Source organism: Trichechus manatus, unplaced genomic scaffold, assembly GCF_000243295.1.
Source record: "Trichechus manatus latirostris isolate Lorelei unplaced genomic scaffold, TriManLat1.0 scaffold00093, whole genome shotgun sequence".
In the NCBI taxonomy this organism is placed as follows: domain Eukaryota; kingdom Metazoa; phylum Chordata; class Mammalia; order Sirenia; family Trichechidae; genus Trichechus; species Trichechus manatus.
Window position 1 is genome coordinate 6978126 of NW_004444029.1, and position 19921 is coordinate 6998046.

General features: G+C 48.6%; 1 protein-coding gene across 1 annotated transcript in view; it reads right to left on the reverse strand.

Moving 5' to 3' along the window:
- AGK (acylglycerol kinase) overlaps window positions 1-19921 on the reverse strand; it is an 84026-nt gene that overhangs the window by 54528 nt on the left and 9577 nt on the right. The window lies entirely within an intron of this gene.

Sequence of the window (19921 nt, forward strand, 5' to 3'; positions counted from 1 at the left end):
CTCCCCACCAATACCCACGTTCTGCTTCCCTCCATCACTCACTCTCAGTGAGTCATTCCCGCACCAACAAAACGTATTTATACTAAAAATGAGGCAGATGCGGGGTATAAACCATTAGATATTTAAGAATAATGAGCATACAAACAATCCAACCCCACTGCCATCGAGTCAGTTCCGACTCATAGCGACCCTATAGGACAGAGTAGAATTGCCCCATAGGGTTTCCAAGGAGCAGCTGGTGGATTGAAACTGCCAACCTCTTGGCTAGCAGCCAAGCTCTTAACCACTGCACCACCAGGGCTCTGATTAGCATACAGACGCCCCTTTATAGTTTACCAGACACTTCACATTTGGGACCTTATATCCAGTGACGAGGTAAAATACCAACTATTCACCCAGTACAGAAAGCTGTGCTCCTTGCAGCCACCTGAGCATTGCCCCTGGACCCCAAGCTGGGCGAGCCCCAGCCTCGCTGGCTTCCACACTCCCCGGACACGGCGTCGGCCTCCAGGGTTCTACACCTGCTTCCCGTGGCCCATTTCCCTGTGCCTGCGACCACTAACCCTGCAGCCCTCTACACCTCTGTGAAAGCTGCATCCCCCTCACTTTACCTGATCATGTCCCCAGCAGTTCTTCCGGGGCGTAAACGGGGCAATGCCCGCCCCCGCCGGACCCTGCCCCCTCCCCCCGGCCATTAGTGGAGAGCATCACCTCACTCCACTTCCCCGCGCTGGTTCCTGGGGGCCTGGCTGCAAAGGTACCCCAAATATGCACAGGAATGCACGGTAGTGCCTTGGACTATTCTCCTATACCCTTTATTGCTAGAAGTAAGATTTGGATGGTTCACTTCTGATTAAATACATTATTCAAGGCCTCAGCTCTCTGGAGCTTACTAATTCTGCTTGATTTATCACAGTGCTATTCAAAATCAAAAGATTTTACAATCGTTAATGCCCTGAGTTTTAATATGCAAATGGAATGTGCTGCCAAAAGGCCTGTGCGAAAACCAGGATGGGCGCCAATTCAGACTCCACGAAAGAGAACCTTGTCATCATCATAGTGAATTTTTTAATATCAAAAAATGATATTAACCACCTTGATCTTGCTCTCTGAACCAGGCTGCTTCTAAAAACCAAATACATCCTCAAAAAAAAAAAAAAAGATTTCTACCACTGAGATTTTTTGATGATCTCTGGCCAGCTCTGAAAACCATTTCAAAAAAGAAATTCCGAAAACGTTGTCAGTAACAGCAGCACTGATGGAATGAAAGAGAAAATAACTTAAGATTCATAGAGCAATTGCCAGGTGCTATTTTAGTCTTGGCAGCAACCCTGCCTGGCAGGCACTGCTGTCCCACTTCACAGGTGAGGAAGCTGAGGCCTAGAGAGGGAGAGGGACCTGCCCAGCGTCACAGGGTTACCAAGCGGTGGGCTGGGATTCACACCCAGGCCAGCCCGACCCCAAAGCAAACACTGCAATGCTTTTCTTCTTAACGTCACTGACACCACTGAACGAGCACATACTCATTCAGATGTACACTTGATAACACACTGATTAATCATATCACTTCCTTGTCTTGTCTAATGTAACTTCTAAAACTTATATTCACATCACATGTATTTAAAGAGGTCAGGTGGGAGAAAGCCTCCGAAAGTGGCTGGTGAAGCCGAGCTCGCTCACCGCCTGCCAGGTGCATGTCCAGCGCAGCAAGGAGGGTCTGGTGCTGCCTGGGGAGCTCAGGTCGAGCAGCAGAGCAGACAGCGCTCAGGAAAGTTCTCTGCAGAGTAAAAGTGTGTTTCTTGACAGAGTGTGCCAGGCCCTGTGCTAGGTGCCTGGGATATGCTGGTGAGTGGCCCAGCCGGCCCTGTCCTGGGAGGCTGGCAGTCCAGCGGGGAAGAAAGGCAAGCAGGCAGCCACGATACAATCTGACCCTTACAGGCTTCATAAAAAGGCATATCAAGGGGTACCTAACCCCATGGGGCAGTTCCACTCTGTCCTATAGGGTTGCTATGAGTTGGAATCAACTCGACGGCACACAACGACAACAACCCTGTCTTGAGGGCGCCCGAGAAGGCTTCTCAGAGGACGTGGCACCGAAGCCGACAGCTACAGAGGAACAGAAAACAGCCGGCCCAAGGGGAGCAGGATCCGGGCAGCAGCAGGGCACGTGACACGCCTGTAAACAGGTAGTGAAGGTGGCACAAAACAATGAATGTCACCAATGCCCCTGAATCCTACACTTAAACATGGTTAAAATGGCAGATTTTATGTTATACGTATTTTACCACAACAAAATTAAAAATAAATACACACTAGCCTGTGAGTGCGAGAAGGTGACAGATTTCGGAAACGGAAAGTCATCAGGCCGGCTGGAGCCAGCATGCTGGGGGGGACAAGGAGGGGCAGATGTGAGGAGCCGGGCAAAGGCCAGGTCACCCAGGCCTGTCAAGCAATTTAAGGAGCCTGGAATCATCCTAGGAGCAGGGGGAGCCACTGAAGGGTGTTAAGAAGAGAACTGAGGGGACCATATTTACACCTTGGAAGGACCGTTCTGGATGAAGCGGGAAGAAGGCGCTGGTCAGAGGGGAGACTGGACGCAGGGAGCCTGGGGCCCATCCTCAGGAATGCAGGCTGGTCACAGGAGCACGGCAGAGGGAGGGGAGAGGCGAGCAGGTTCCCTGGATATTTAGGAGGTAAGCTGGAGGGCTGGGTCAGAAACGGTGCCATTTCTGCCCGCAGCAATCCAGTGAAGGCAGCACCAGTCAGAGACAGGAAACACAGCGGGGAGGCACGGGGTCAGGAGGGAGACAGCTGAGCTGACCCTCGGGCCTGCTGGTCTGGGACGGTGGTGGCACATCCAGGAGGAAGTGTCCACAGGGCAGCTGGAAAGACAGGTCAGGAGTCCCAGACAATGATCTTGGCTAAAGATGCAAAAGGTAAGGGGGGGGGGGTGGAAAACCGAAAAGAGAGAGCCTGGGGGCTAGGAGGAGCCCTGGTGGCACAGTGGTTAAGAGCTTGGCTGCTAACCAAAAGGTCGGCAGCTCGAATCCCCCAGCCGCTCCTTGGAAACCCTATGGGGCAGTTCTGCTCTGTCCTATAAGGTCGCTATGAATTGGAATCAACTCGATGGCAAAGAGTTTGGGCATTTTTTTTTTTTTTTTTGGTTTGGGGGCTGGGAGAGCCAACAGGAAACACCAAACGCGTCTCAAGTGAGCCTGCCCACCTTGAAAGCCCAAGGAAAAATCTGGTGAATAATCAAGGAAAGAGGTTACGGCACCTTTTCCCAACCTCCCATCATACCCTTTATGCTGCCGAGTGTCAGACTGGGTGTTCCTGGAACACACGTTAAACTGGGCTGCCCCCAAGGATTCCCTCATTTCATTCCCCCTCACAGAAGAGCCAGCGCACCACCACCCGCCCCGACCCACACACACACTTACTGTCCTACCTCTTCCCAGATACAACTGTCCTGGAATCATGGGTGATCCACCATGTTCTCTTCCACGGCACACACCGCCAACTCCCGCAGATAGAGCGTTCTCCGTAAACGCTTGTTTAATAAATGAGTCAGTGGCAAACGGCCAGCCAGGAGAGATGGCTCACGGCACTCAGACAGGCAGGCTGTGTCTTACAGGAAACTCTGGAAGGTTACCGTGCGAGGTTGTGCCATTCTGTGCCCCACAGGTTGGCCGGGATGGTTCCTCAGCTGAGGTTACTACCAAAGACAAGCCTGGGACCACTGTGGCACAGGACAGGGGAGGACAGAGGATGGAAGACAGTCACAGGAACTGTACGAGGGCGAGCAGACCCAAGGGTGCGCGTGCGTGCGTGTGCATGCTTTGGGGGCAAGATTAATGTAACTACCAGCTGCTGTCGAGTTGATTCCAACTCTTGGCAACCCCAAGTGTTTCAGAGAAGAACTGTGCTCCACAGGGTTTTCAGTGGCTGGTTTTGTGGAAGGAGATCACTAGGCCTTTTTACCAAGGCGCCTGTGGGCAGACTCAAACCTCCAACCTGTTGGTTAGCAGCCAAGCAGGTTAATCATTTGTGCCACCCGGGCACTCCTATAATGTAACTAAACCAAAAAACCAAACCCATCTAGTCAACTCTGACTCATAATAACCCTAAAGGACACAGTGGAACTGCCCCATAGGGTTTCCAAGGCTATCTTTACAGGAGCGGATCACCAGGTCTTTTCTCCCGCAGAGCAGCTGGTGGGTTCGAACTGCTTATCTTTTGTTCAGCAGCCAAGCGCTTAACCACTGCACCCCCAGGGTGCAGCACCCTCTGAAAAGGCTGAGTAAGGAGTTCCTTTTGGTAACCCAGGAAGCAACACAACCCTTGCAGTGCCTGATGAACTGAGTCAGGGCATCAGACAAATTCTAGATTACTAGTGGGTCAAGAGTCTCAACAAGAACCCAAGAGTCTGTTATCAAAACTAAAAGTACTGTGTGTACATCCCAAGCCCATGTGCTTTCCATGACATCATGCCATCTCCTGAGAGAACAGAGTTAAACACAATTTAAAGGATGTGCTATAAATTCAGCCATATCAAAAAGGGTCTCGAAGATCTGCCGGGCACTAAAATGCGGGTTCTTTGACAGAAAGAAATCAGCAGCCTCTGGATGAGGAAGCGGAAAACATGCAGTGACGTCACTCGGCCAGGGCTTCAGCAGCATCTGAGCATGCTGCTACCCCAGGAAACGGGGTGCTCTCCACCCATCCTGAGCCTTACATGTTTCCTCACTCTAGAACCACAAAATAAGCTAAGTCGTTATTTCAATAACAACTTCACAAGGAGACAAAAATCGCAGGATCCGTCCTATTTCCTCAAAAGCTATTACCCACCACAATCTGCAGGCAAACTGCAGAGCCCTTAGTACCCCAAGCTTTCCCTTGGTGCCGGCCAACACAGCGACTGCTTTACAGTAAAACAGCTCTCAAGTCTGGGTTTTTATAACAGCCACTTTGAGAATAATTAATCGCTGCAATGCTGGGGGCAGTGCCCACTGGCTGCCCCATGGAGCAGCGGGATGGAGCAGCGATGGCAGCAAAGATGACAATGACCCTTGGAGAAGGGGCTATCTGTGTGCAGCAGAACAGCTTTGTCCAACTACACATCACGCCCCCGCCTTCCCCACCCAACAGACAGAGGGCGCTGCAGTGGCCTCTGTCCCTCGTGGGAAAACAGAGACTCACCAGACGAGGCCATCTGACCAAGGAGGAAAGGCAGCTTCGTCCTTGGGCTGGCAGAGATGCTAACAGGTAGCTGACAGGTTAGAAACCCCAAGGGAACAACCAAGAAGCTAAGGATTTTTTAGGGATTTTAGGGCCTTCCCCTCTTCCAGCTGAACCAAAAGATGGCATCTCTTTTTATCTCCAAGCCTCCCCATGATGTGTAACCTCTCCCCAGCACAGGGAGACAGACAAGCTCCCTAAGCTCCTAAAGAGAAAGGGCCAAGAAGAAACCCCACAGACAGCCACAGAGAAGGCGGTGACTGCCTGACTTTCACTGCCCCTTCAGGGTACACAGGAGGACGGAGAAAATGGGGAACCACAGAGGCATCACCAGCATGAGAACCAAAGCTCACCAGGACAGCCAATGGAGAAAAGGTCGGCAGAAGCTCAAGCCCACCCCCAAAGGTGCAGGCCCCTCACGGCAGTGCCCCTACTGGGCAACGTCACTCACAACTGCTGAGGTCAAAGGGCACCTCTAAAGGGACTTCTTTGGCTGGTGGGATATTTAATAACGCAAGGACCAGCATTTTTAATAATAACATAAAGCAAGCCAAGAGCATTTTCCCAGGATTCTATTTCCCAAAACTGAAAGGAAGAAAGGGAGGGAGGGAGCCAAGTCCACAGTCAGCTGGCAGTTCGCTCATCAGCGTTTCAAGCACCTCCTAATTTGGGGAGTTTTCTCCACATGGTTTGCTCCCCTCCAATTCAGGATGGGAATTACTTAAAGAAACGTGGCATTCTCTGAGGGGTTCTCACACAACCAGTTAACCATTTCCGTCTGTTCTGCAGAAGGTATCATTAACCAGAGAGATGGAAAGGGCCCCGCAGGGAATTCCCTCCTTCTATCGGCCAAGAGAAGTCCAAGTGCAGGGGTCTCCATCTTCATCTCTCGCCCTTTCTGTCCTCTTGGAACATGAATTACTGTATTCTCACCCTCCTACTGTCGCCTGAGGTTGCCACAAATACCACTGTCGGTTCCTACCCCGTGTCCTAATACTTCCAGGAGCCGGAGTTCGGCGGCCCAGTTCTGCGGACACAGGGAAGCCATGTTCTGGCCCTGGCTGGCTTTCTAGGTTCATGCTGAGTCCACCCCACACCCCCACCAGGTCACGCAGCTGCCGTGACAAGGCCTCTCTCTCTAAACTTCTACTACCAGCCACTTCCTCAGTGATTTCTACCCCACTAAGCCTCTTGGCGTCACGTCCATTCTGACTCGTTGCAACCTGTGGGGCAGAGTGGAACTGCCCTATAGGGTTTCCAAGGTTGTCATCTTTGTGGAAGCAGACTGCCACATCTTTCTCCGACGGAGCGGCTGGTGGGCTCAAACCACCAATCTTTCGTTTAGCAGCAAGCACTTAACCACTGCGCCACCAGGCCTCCTTACCTACCTCGCTACTTACCTACAACAAAACTCATTGCCGTCAAGTCGATTCCGACTCATAGCGACCCTATCGGACAAAGTAGAACTGCCTCATAGGGTTTTCAAGGAGCGGCTGGTGGATCTGAACTGCCGACCTTTTGGTTAGCAGCCGTAGCTCACTGTAGCTCATAGCCCCTGTGCCACCGGGGCTATTCTCCTGACACTGTTCTATGGTTCATCCTCTTCTTTCCTCTTCCGCTACTGCTTCCATTCATTGCCATCAACACCCAATTTCAACAGCATCCCATACCCAACACTCTCCTCCCACAGACGTACTAAACCAAAACCAAACCAAACCTGTTGCTGTCAAGTCAATTCCGACTCATAGCGACCCTACAGGACAGAGCAGAACTGCCCCATAGACTTTCCCAGGAGCGCCTGGTGGATTTGAACTGCCGACCTTTTGGTTAGCAGTCGTAGCTCTTAACCACTACGCCACCTGTTCCATCAGCCACTATACATTTGCATATGTAATCGCAAACAAATATGTATTCAGTCTCAATTATACACAAGGTACTCGAATTGATTTACCTAGAAAAAGGAAAGACAGAAAGCAGATATTACCCAGAGATTATGAAGCTATTCAAGAATAAAGTGCAGGAAGAGAAAGCCCCTCCCCTCCCCTCTGTCCACCCCAGTAATTTGTTCTCAGATTCCTACGTTTGGATTCCAGCGTACATGGCAGGGCTATACCACTTCTGACCTCTACCCTCACAGGTCAGCGGCCACTGTGCCCTCAGTGTTCCTGCCCTTCTGCTCCGTGAAATACCTGAGTGTCAGTTACTACCTGACGGGGTGAGTTTCAGCATCAACTGTGACTATTCTCTCTGCAGTGCTCGGAGCAGCTAAAACCACTGATCCAAAGACCCCTAAAAAAATGTAAAGTCAAAAAATATATAATTGAAATATACTTCCTGCCCTTCCCTCTTAGCCCCCATAAACATAGAAGGAAATAAGCAAATTAAATAATACGATTTTTTAAAAAGAAGAAATCTATTTTCTAGATACTCTGAAGAGAAAAGGAGTATCATTAAATTTCACTGCGCTTAAAAAAGAAGTTTCCCCTCTTCCCCATCAGATCTGGGCTGACAGGCGTGTTATTTAATTGCCCATAAACGAGCTTCTTTAAATAGCCCCCATTAATACGCCAAATTCCAGCATCAGCCTGTGCACAGAGAAGAGATGAGCCTTGAAACGGCTAAAAACCAAAACAAGCTGCTTGCTTAAAATTTCAACAAATCTGAGATGAGGAAAAGGCAGGAGGAGGGAAGCCTCCCCACAGTCCCAGGCGGGCAGGCCGGCCCCACCCAGGCTCCCGGCCCCCAGGCCACAAACGCAAAGTCAGAAGCCAACACTAATGGACGTCAAGTTGAAGATCTGCTTTGTCGGGAGACCCCAGAGACACTGGACCACAAAGCACAGACACCACTGAAGCCACAATCTGGACCCAAAGAGGAATGGGAGTCTAGTCACGCGCGTCTCATGCATCATTTCCCCATGGACTCCAGCAACCCCCCCATATCCCATCAATGTCTCCAACCCAGCACGCCTGCAACGCAAGATAGCTTCCCCCTTCCACCAGCCTCCCGGCCACTTTCCTTCGCTGGACCTAGTGTGAAGGCAAAAAGTGACTTCTCGTACCTTCCTCTCCAACAGCCAAACACCCAATCAGTCACCTAGTGGGAACACTAGCGTCCATTTGACGGACACTAACGCAGAGCCCCCAGGAAACACCAGGACCTCAGGCAGTGGTGGCTCAGGGCTAGAATTCTCGCCCTCCGTGGTTCCACTCCCGGCCAGCGCACCTCAAGCGCAGCCACCACCCATCTGTCAGCGGAGGACTGTGTGTTGCTGTGATGCTGAACAGGTTTAAGCAGAGCTTCCAGACAAAAACAGACCAGGAAGAAAGGCCTGGTGATCTACTTGTGAAAAATCAGTCAATGACAACCCTATGGAGCACAGTTCTACTCTGATACTCAAGAGGTTGCCATGAGTTAGAACTGACTTGAGGGCAACTGGTACTGGGAACTCTAAGCCAGGCCCGCAGCAGACACTGGACACACATCTGCTCATTTAATCCTTACAACTAACCTGCCAAACATACGTTTAATCACCATTACGCTGATAAGGAAACTGAGGCTCCCCGATCAGGCTGGTTAAGTACTTGATGAAGGTCACAGAGCTAGTGAGGAATGAAACCCAAACCAAACACAAGTCTCCTTGCCCACAGCACCCACTGTGTCCTGTGGCCATCTCATGGACGCCCACTTATCCCTCCCTCCATGCCCACAGCCACCACCCTGTCTAGGTGGAATCGCCCTCTCAGCCTTCAGAACCTGCTCCCTCAAATGCACCCCGAGCAGGTGGCTGGGGCCTTCCTGACCACATTTTGCTCTATGACGCCCCCTCCCCTTAAAAACCTGCCCACCCAGGGCCACACACGTCCTGGACCCAAAGCTCCCATGCTCTGCCTTCTCCCCCATTCTACTGGAACAATGCAACTCTATGGTCAAGTCAAATCCTTCGTCAGTCTCTAAAGACACACTGTGCATTCCTACTTCCTGCCTCCACTCAAGCCATCACCACCACCACTCACCCTGCAAGCCCAACTCGGACGCCGTGTTCCCAGGCCTCCTGGCCGCGAGGGAGGGCAAAGACGAGGATCTGAAGTGGTTTGGGGTGGAGTGTTTCCTGTTTGCCAGGCACTGCTCGGAGCGAATCCACCTGACAACCCACTGAGATGGCGCTACTGCTCTCTCCAGCCCACCAATAAAGAACTGACGCACAGAGAGGGTGAGGAACGCGCCCAGAGTCACACAGCTGCAGGAAAAGTCTCAATTCAAACCCACAGTCGGGCTCTCGAGCTCCCACCTCAGCCATCATACTCGGTGATGAGGGATGTCTACTGACAGACCAGGTGGACCACATCTGAGTCCACAAGACATCCCAGCATCACCTAAGGCAGGACAAGACTCGGTGTACCGACAGAGCAAGTGGACCACACTTGACTCCTGAGCCATCTCTGTATCACCTAAGGCGGGACATTTACACCTAAGGCAGGACATTCACGTGGTGCCTGCTGGGTAACACAATAAGCGGTTGACAAGTCCGCGCACGGCGTACTCCTGCCGGAACTCCACCCTGAACCTGGTCCTGCCCCAGAGCAGGCTTCTCTGGGCTGAGCTTGCAGACACCGGGGGCCTGGTGAAATGCCGGTGGGACCCAGGGTCTGCATTTCCGACGGACTCCAGTGCTGCCTGCACTGCTGACTACTGCCCACACTCGGAAGAGCAAAGCTCTAGAGTTGGGGGTCACCCCAGTTCACAAGGCCTAGGAGGGAGGGAGAGAGGAACGCAATAAACAGCACAGGGCCGGGAGGGGTGAAGTGAGGGAAGCAAAACCTGTTTTTGTTGTGTGCTGTCCATTCCCAGACGGTGATCGAGATCAACCTCTTACCACGTTTTTAAAACCAGAGTTAACGCCAAATACTCATGATGCACACAATATCCCAATTTTAAACAAAGCCAGGCTCACTATTGCTGATTCCTCCTTCTGCCTCAGGCTCCAGGACGGCTCCGCCCAGCACCAAGCACTACCTCTCAGATCCAGGGTGGAAATTCTCCTGGTAGCCGCGGACCTGGCTTCCAAAACTAACAGGAGAGGGTTACAGCTTAAAAGAGGCTAGGAGACCCAGGAAGCAAACGAAATGTACGCAACTTGTTTTGATACTGATTCAGACATAACTAACAGGAACAAAGAGCCCTGGCTGCACAGTGCTTAAGCACTCAGCTGCTAACCAAAAGGTCGGCAGCGTGAACCCACCAGCTGCTTCACAGGAGGAAGATGTGGCAGTCTGCTTCTGTTAAGACCTACAGCCTTGGAAACCCTATGGGGCGGTTCTACTCCGTCCCATAGGGTCACTATGAGTTGGAATCGATGACAGTAAGTTTTGTTTTTTTTTTGGAACTGTAAAACAGACAATTTTGGGACATATGAGAAATATAAACATGAACTGGGTATTAAACACGTTTCCACTGAGTTGATTCCAAGTCACACGTATTAGATGATATGAAAGAATTACTTCTAATTTTGTTAGGTTCATGGTCAATGGCATTGTAATCTTCTTTTAAACTGGTCCAGTCGCCACTGAGCTGATCCCAATCCATGGCGACCCCACGTGTGTCAGAGGAGAACTGCACCGCAGGTTTTCAGTGGCCAGTATTTCAGACGCAGAGTGCCAGGCCTTTTTTCCGAGGGGGCACCTCTGGGTGGACTCGAACCTCCACCCTTTCAGTTAGCAGCCAAGCACTTGACCGTCTGCGCCACCCAGGGCAAATGACTGTTTTAAAAAAGGCCTTACTTACGGGAGATAAGCACTGAAGTATTTAAAGGTGAAATGATGTAAGATGTACTATTTGGATTTGCTGTAAATATTCCAAGAAAAAAAGTCAGGAGAGATGACACAAGACGGTGGAACGTTAGCATCTGCCGAAGCTGGGGGCGGCCCACGGGGGTGGTCAGTATACAATGCTCTCTCATTTTTCGTAAGTTTGAAAGTCCCCATAATTCAAAGTTTTTAAAAAATGAGTCCTCTGTTTCTGTAGCCCCCCTAACGCTTACTTTGTACCACTCAACAGTCCACAGACACACTGCCTCATACATCTCCAGTAGACACCAGCTGCTATTTTTAATACAGGGGCCCTGGTGGCACAGTGGTTAAGAGCTCGGCTACTAAAAGAGGTCGGCAGTTCGAATCCACCAGCCGCTCTTTGGAAACCCCATGGGGCAGTTCTATTCTGTCCTATAGGGTCGCTATGAGTCGGAATCGACTCAACGGCAATGGGTACTTTCAATACATGTCAGGAACTGAGCTTAGCTTCTTTAAAACTCACAACCATGTCCGAAACTGTACAGAATCATAAAAGTGTCATTTAGCAAGTTTAAACAACTTGCCCAAAGTCACGTGTACAGAAAGCACATGGCTGCCTCGGAAACCCCCGCTCTGAGACCCCACATCAGACCATCTGCACGACACCACATGGGCCTCACGGGGTAAGGCAGCCTGGCACACAGCTCTTCACATCCTTTGTGGTACCTGAGACACAGGAGCCATCAGGCGAGTCAGTGAGGGGCGAGAGCTGGGAGCCCTGGCTCTGAACTCTGGCTCTGAGGCTTACTGCTGAGTGACCCTGGGCAAGTGACTTCATCCTGCTGTCTCCAGTTTCTTCGACTATACGGAGGACTAGGCGCGTATTAGCACGAGATCACCAACCATCTCAGAGCGTGGTCAGGACGGTAAAATGAGTTAGTAAATGTAACCTGCTCAGAAGTGTGTCTGCTGCACAGTAAGCACTGACTGGGAGCTAGCTGTTGTAACATTACCACTACCAAGTTCTCAGTCAAGCACAGTGACCCACAACACACCCTCGGGCAAACTCAAAGCCATGTACTTTGACCTCTTCTAAGCACTTGTTTTTGACAGGGCTTTGAACTGGTTTGCTCTGGTTCGAACTCCTGCTGAGAATCCGCATTTCTAACAAGTTCCCAGGAAGTTATACATAAGAATCACCTAGGGATCTTGTTAAAATGTGGAGTCTGATTCAGTATATCTGGGATGGAAATGCACGTTCTCAGCAGGGGTTGGAACCGGAATGAACGGGTCTGAAGTCCTGGTTTTTGACCACAGAACTTGAGAGGGAGGCATCCATCAGTTCAAAGGAAAGCCAGCGTACGGTGACCAAGACTGATGGTGCTATGTTGGGAGAAAATCAAAGCCCCACTGTGAATGAAAACCCCAGGCCCAGGCCACTGCCACAGCATCACACTGGCTTTGCCAGCTTCCCGCTGAGGGCCTTCCCGTGTTTATGGGATTTAAAAATTGCCAGGATGAACCAGGAATTTTGGCCAAGAGGGGAGGCAAGATGCTTCCTGGGCCACAAGCCAGACGGGCAGAACCGGGGCCAGGCACACGGGGCCAGAGGAGTGGGCCGAACCAGGCGCCACCACCAGGCAGGGGCTGAGCCCCGTCAAACACTGAGCCAGGGGTGAGCCGAGAAGCTGGGCCCGGGCTCGCAGCCAGAACCACAGGGAGATGGAGCAGAGCAGGCAGCCACGGACAAGGCCCGGGTGATGCAGGAACGACCTGAGCTCAGTCAGATGGATGATGGCCCGGTGGGCCTGCTGCTTTAGCAGCTATGCCCTGACTCCTTGGCAGTTTTGCTCCTCCAGGTGCCTTCTCATACATGGAAGGGAAATGACCAAACCACTCAGGTCTCAGCAGGCCTGTGCCTCTGGCAGCTTCCCCCAGCCACTCATGGCCAGCCTCCAACAGCAAGTGCTGAGTACCTATCACTTCAAATGCACTCGCAATGGCTAGCAAACATTGACTAGCACTACTGGGCCCCTCCCATGTGTCAGGCCCAGGCTAAGAGCGTCATGGAAATCTCAATTTCCCTCCAGAAACCCCACGGGGGGCCCTGGTAGCGCAGTGGTTAAGAGCTCGGCTGCTAACCAAAAGGTCAGCAGCTGGAATAGGTTTGGTTTTTGGTTTGACCTTAGGTGGAAGGTGCTATGATGCTCATTTTACAGACGGAGATCCTGAGGCTGAGGGAGCCCACAGTCACCCTGCCAGGAAGTGTCAGTTCCCTCTGACGTCCGGGACGCGTTTACAGCACACTGCCTCCTCTCCCATGCCACCCTGTATGGTGGACTGCTCAAAGGCTAGAGACAGGCAAAGGCCAGAGGGTGAACTACTGCCGTAATGAAGCGAACAGCCTGCAGCAATCACCCCAAGGGCCCAAGAGGTGGCTAAGAGAAGGTGTAGAAGAATGAGCAGTACTTAAATTCTCTCTCTCTCAGCAAACGGGATCCATCCTCCTCTCCAGCTGCTCTCCCCCAGTCCCGAGAGCAGAGCTGCTCATGCAGGACTGCAGCCTGCTGTCGGAATCCTACAGAGGGAAACCACACACCTTCCTGGGAACTGGGGAAGGGAGAGGAAGGAGGGGGGACTGACCCACGGAGAACACAACGGTAAATGCAGTCACAGGGAGTAACGCCTGCAAATCAATAACCCCAGGCACCAAAAGACCAATGACAGGCAGCAAACAAGGGACAGACAAAAACAAATTATGCTATTTTTTCCAAATATGTTACAAAAAAAAAAAAACCTTCTTCCTTAAAATCAGCTATGCTTTAGTCTGTCAAACCAAGGTCATTACTGAAATATTAAAATAAGGCCAGTTACCAACTCTTTAGACGAAGATTAGACTGGACTGTGGGGCATAAAATGATACTCTTGAAGAGTGTGCTTCTTAGCTCAAGTGATACATGAGACTAAATGGGCAGCTCCTGTCCAGAAGTGAGATGAGAAGGCAGGGAAGGTCAGGAGCTGATTGAATGGACATAGGAAATCAGGGGTGGAAAGGAATGTGCTGTCACAGTATAGGGAGAGCAATTAAGGTCATGTAACAATGTGCGTATAAATTTTTGTATGAGAGAATAACTTGAATTGTAAACTTTCACTTAAACTACAGCAATAAAAAAAAATATACAGACAGTTATTGTCATGTGAATCCTGTATCAGAAAACACTATTTTCCTACCAAAGGAAAGAAAAATAATCAAATACACATAATAAAACAATTTGTTTGCTTTTTAAACTAAGAAATATAAAATATTACATTCACTACTCTTAAAAATCATGAACAAGGAACTTAAAATTCCATAAGCATAAAAAAATACTCACATACTAATTTTCTGGAACGTTGTTGTTGTTAGGTGCTGTCAAGTCTTCTCTGAGTGACAGCGACCCTATGGACAACAGAACCAAACACGACCTAGTCCTGTGCCATCCTCACAGTCATTGCTGTTTGAGCCCATCCTTGCAGCCACTGTGTCAATACATCTCATTCAGGGTCTTCTTCTTTTTTGCTGACCCTCTACTTTACCAAGCATGATGTCCTTCTCCAGGGGCTGGTCCCTCCTGATAACACGTCCAAAGTATGTGAGACGAAGTCTCGCCATCCTCATTTCTAAGGAGCATTCTTCTTCCAGGACAGATTTGTTCGTTCTTCTGGCAGTCCATAGTATACTCAATATTCTTCGCCAACATCATAATTCAAAGGCATCAATTCTTTTTCGGTCTTCCTTATTCATTGTCCAGCTTTCACATGCTTATGAGGCGACTGAAAATACCACAGCCTGGGTCAGGCACACCTTATTCATCAAAATGACATCTTTGCTTTTTAACACTTTAAAGAGATCTTTTGCAGCAGATCTGCCCAATGCAATATGTAGTTTGATTTCTTGACTGCTGCCTCCAAGGGAGTTGACTTGTGGGATCCAAGTAAAATGAAATCCCTGACAACTTCAATATTTTCACCATTTATCATGATGTTGCTTATTGGTCCAGTTGTGAGGATTTTCGTTTTCTTTATGTTGAGGTGCAATCCATACTGAAGTAAGTGCTTCAAGTCCTGTTAGCTTTCAGCAAGCGAGGCTGTGTTATCTGCATACTGCAGGTTGTTAATGAGTCTTCCTCCAATCCTGATGCCCCGCTCTTCTTCGTATAGTCCAGCTTCTCAGATTTGCTCAGCATACAGATTGAATAAATATGGTGAAGGAATACAACCCTGATGCACACCTTTTCTGATTTTAAACCATGCAGTATACCCTTGTTCTGTTCGAATGACTGCCTCTTGGTCTATGTACAGGTTCCACATGAGCACAATTAAGTGTTCTGGAATTCTCATTCTTCACAATATTATCCATAATTGGTTATGATCCACAAAGTCAAATGCTTTGCATAGTCAATAAAACACAGGTAAACATCTTCCTGGTAGTCTCTGCTTTCAGCTGAGATCCATCTGATATTAGCAATGATATCCCTCATTCCATGTCCTCTTCTGAATCCAGCTTGAATTTCCAGCAATTCCCTGTTGATGAATGGCTGCAACCGTTTTTGAATGATCTTCAGCAAAATTTTACTTGTGTTATTAATGATATTGTTCAATAATTTCCACATTCTGTTGGATCATCCTTCTTTGGAATGGGCACAAATATGGATCTCTTCCAGTCGGTTGGCCAAGTAGCTGTCTTCCAAATTTCTTGGCATAGATGAATGAGCACTTCCAGTGTTGTATGTGTTTGCTGAAACATCTCAGTTGATATTCCATCAATTCCTGGAGCCTTCTTTTTCATCAATGTCTTCAGTGCAGCTTTGACTTCTTCCTTCAGTACCATCAGTTCTTGATCATATGCTACCTCCTGAAATGGCTGAACATCAACCAATTCTTTTTGGTATAGTGACTCTTGTGTATTCCTTCTATCTTCTTTTGATGCTTCCTGCGTCATTCAATATTTTGCCCATGAAATGCTTCAATATTGCAACTTGAGGCTTGAATCTTTTCTTCAGTTCTTGCAGCTTGAGAAATTCCGAGTGTGTTCTTCCCTTTTGTTTTCTAGCTCTAGGTCTTTGCACATGTCAATATAATACTTTACTTTGTCTTCTTGAGTCGCCCTTTGAAATCTTCTCTTCACTATCTTACTTCATCACTTCTTCCTTTTGGTTTAGCTATTCTACATTCAGGGGCAATTTTCAGAGTCTCTTCTGACATCCATTTTGGTCTTTTCTTTCTTTCTCGTCTTTTTAACAACCTTTTGCTGTCTTCATTTATGATGTCCTTGAAGTCATCCCACAACTTGTCTGGTCTTCGGTTATTAGTTCGATTTGTCAAATCTATTCTTGAGATGGTCTCTAAATTCAGGTGGGATATACTCAAGGTCGTACTTTGGCTCTCGTGGACTTGTTTTAACTTTCTTCAGCTTCAACTTGAATTTGTATATGAGCAATTGATTGTCTCGCAGTCGGCCCATGGCCTTGTTCTGACTGATGATATCGAGCTTCTCCATCGTCTCTTTCCACAGATGTAGTCAATTTGATTCCTGTGTATTCCATCTGGTGAGGTCCACGTGTATAGTTGACATTTATGTTATTGAAAAAAGGCATTTGCAATTTTGCATTGGTCTTGTAAAATTCTATCATGTGATATCTGGCATTGTTTCTATCACCAAGGCCATATTTTCCAACTCCTGTTTCTTGTTTCCAAATTTCACATTCTAATCACCAGTAATTATCAATACAGTAATCCCCCCCTTATCCTCGGGGGATACATTTCAAAGCCCCCGTGGATGCCTGAAACCATGGAGAGCACCAAACCCTATATATACTATGTTCTGTCCTATACATACATACCTATGATAAAGTTTAATTTATAAATTAGGCACAGTAAGAGATTAACAACAATAACAATAAAACAGTGCAACTATTAACAATACACTGTAATAAAAGTTATGTGAATAATGGAGTGGGATGGTGCGAGATTTCAGTATACATAAATACATTTCCCAGCACTGTCCACTGAGACGGCCTAGAAGCAGTGACACCCCAGTAGCAACAAGCACATCCAGCAGCCAGATTTTGGTTTCTAATTACTATTCTCTAATAAAAAGAAACAGGGCTTCTGGAAGGGGAGGGGGGGTTAGAAAAGATATTATACCAGGCAGCGTTTCATACACAGGGTCGCTATGAGTCAAAACCAACTCGATGGCACCTAACAACAACATATGTTACAAACAAGAGCCCTCGTGGCGCACTGGTTAGTTAAGTGCTCAGCTGCTAACTGAAAGGTCAGTGGTTCATGGGAGAAAAATGTGGCAGTCTGCTACGTACAGATTTACAGCCTTAGAAACCTTGTGGGGCAGTTCTACTATGTCCTATAGGGTCGCTGTGAGTCAGGATCAACTAGAGGGCAATGGGTTTATATTACAAACAGCTAAGGGGGGCAAAAACAGAAAAAGAGAAAACAGTAAAAGGCAGCATGAAGGGGAAAGAAGAGAGAGTAACAGGCAGAAAAGCAGAACAAGAGTCAGACAAAAACAAGAGAAGACATATGCAGAGAGCAACCACGAAGGGCAAGGCCAGCTAGAAATGCAAAAGCTGGGAAGTGGGAGGTTTCAAATGCAGGGTTAGGGCCCTAGGCAATAGGCTCAGCTTTCACCTTTAATCTACATTAAATGCTAATAAATGTGTTGTTCAATAATTGAAGAGCTGTGTTCCACTTGAGCAGTTAAAAATGCAACTGGATCATAACAGAGCAGTTTCAGTGAAGTTACACAAAAGGCATTTAAAAAGCAATGTCATGAACAAACACAGCAGAATCTGCCCATTGAAATGAGCATAACCCTTTACCAGCAAAAAAGGAAATGGGATTTGGAGCATGACCAACCTGGGTCCAAATCCCAGTTTCACCAATAGGCAGCCCTATGACTTCAGGCAAGTTACTTCACTCCTCTGAGCCTCTTTCCTTATCTACTATGTGGAAATGATATTGCCTCTCTCACTGGGCAGTTCTGAGGACTAAATGAGACTCTATCTATGGGAAAGACTAGCCCAGCCCCAGGTACAGAGCAGTTACCCAGGACATGCTGTTTTTCCTTTCCTCTTATTCTAGTAATGCACCATTACTTAATGTGGTTTTGTGACACATTTTTTGAAGTTGTTGGCTAGGTGAAGAAGGGGAAAGTGTTCCAGGTGGAAGGAAGAACACATGCCCAGGTAGAGAGGGGCAATGGAAAACAGGTCTTCCAAAGACTGCTAAAGCCCAGGGGTTGAGTGTCAGGATTATGGAGGGAGGATGAGAAGCGGTCAGAAAAAGACTGGGGAGGAAGCCAAGGGCAGGGTCACTCTTTGCCAACACCACAACTTAAAGGCATCAATTCTTCTCTGGTCTTCCTTAGTCACTGCCCAGCGTTCACATGCATGAGGCAACTGAAAACACCCTGGCCTGGGTCAGGTGCACCTTAGTCCTTAAGCTGACATCTTTGCTTTTTAAACAACTTGAAAGGGGTCTTTTGCAGAAGATTGGCCCAGTGCAATGTGTCCTTTGATTCCCAGGCTGCTGCCAAATATCACATGCCTTATATTCCATGTATCAAAATGTTTCCTCAGCCCTTTTCTTTTTATACACCGTAAATTTTAGACTTCTTGGGACTGCTCTTTTCTCTAGATGTAACAGAATTCGAGTTCTTTGCCCTGAGAAAATTCGAAAGAAAAGAAGAGGGAAACGCTGTCTTCCCACATAGCTGCAGAAAAGCAGACACCACTGTACATCATAAAGTTATTCCTGACAGGGATGAACTGAGAACTTTCACCAGGTATCGGTCTGAGTCTCCTTTCCAGTGTGGAGACCTCCATTAAAAAGCGTAACTATCCTGTTCTCTATTTAACAAAGCCTTTGTTTAAGACACCCGAGTTTTAGAGTGTTGTTATGCACTGAAGATGTAGCCCTGAATCCCCAAGATATTGCAATTTGACTGGTTGTCTTACTAATCAGTGATTTTTATTAAAAAAAACTTCTGTTTAGTTAAATCTTAGGGCCACATTCAACCTCAAGAGAAGCCCCTGTACTCTGCTTCCCCGTTCCCCCTGAAGGATGAAGAAACCCAAGACTCATTCAATTCCTTATTCACACAGAGGGTTGACGGTCCATTTCACTTAAGTTAACCCAGGCCAAGGGGGAAGGGAGGAAAGTAGCGGGCAGAGGAAGCTGGCCCGTGAGTGCGCCGCCAGGGAGGGAGGACAGACCAGTCCCCGCCTGGAACCTGACAGCAGAAACCGCCAGGAGGTAGGAGCCCTGCCGAGCGCCACTCTGGAGGTGGCCGGGCCTCAGTTTCCTCACTACTATCATCTATCTCCACTGAAGCTCCATAAAGTTCCCATTATACAGACCTGGTTACCACAAGAAGTTTTTTGTGCTGTTTTTGTTTTAACAACATTGTCCTCTTACACCACAAAGTCTTATAGACATCAAGACAGCTGAACAAGATTTCAGCCTTAGGCTCTTTTGCCTTTTTTGTTGTTGGAGGGAAGGTGGGAGGCTGTGAGGTATTTCCCAGCATTGTTGGAGGGAAGGTGGGGGATCGTGAGGTATTTCCCAGTGTTGTTGGGAGGAAGGTGGGGGCTGTGAGGTATTTCCTAGAGTTGCTGGGGGAAGGTTGGAGGGGCTGTGTTTCCCAGTGTTGTTGGAGGGAAGGTGGGGGTTTGTGAGGTATTTCCCAGTGTTGCTGGAGTGAAGGTGGGGGGGCTGTGAGGTATTTCCCAGTGTTGTTGGTGGGGGAAGGTGGGTGCTGTGAGGTGTTCCCCAGCGTTGTTTCAGGGGGAAGCTGGGGGCTGTGAGGTGTTCCCCAGCGTTGTTTCAGGGGGAAG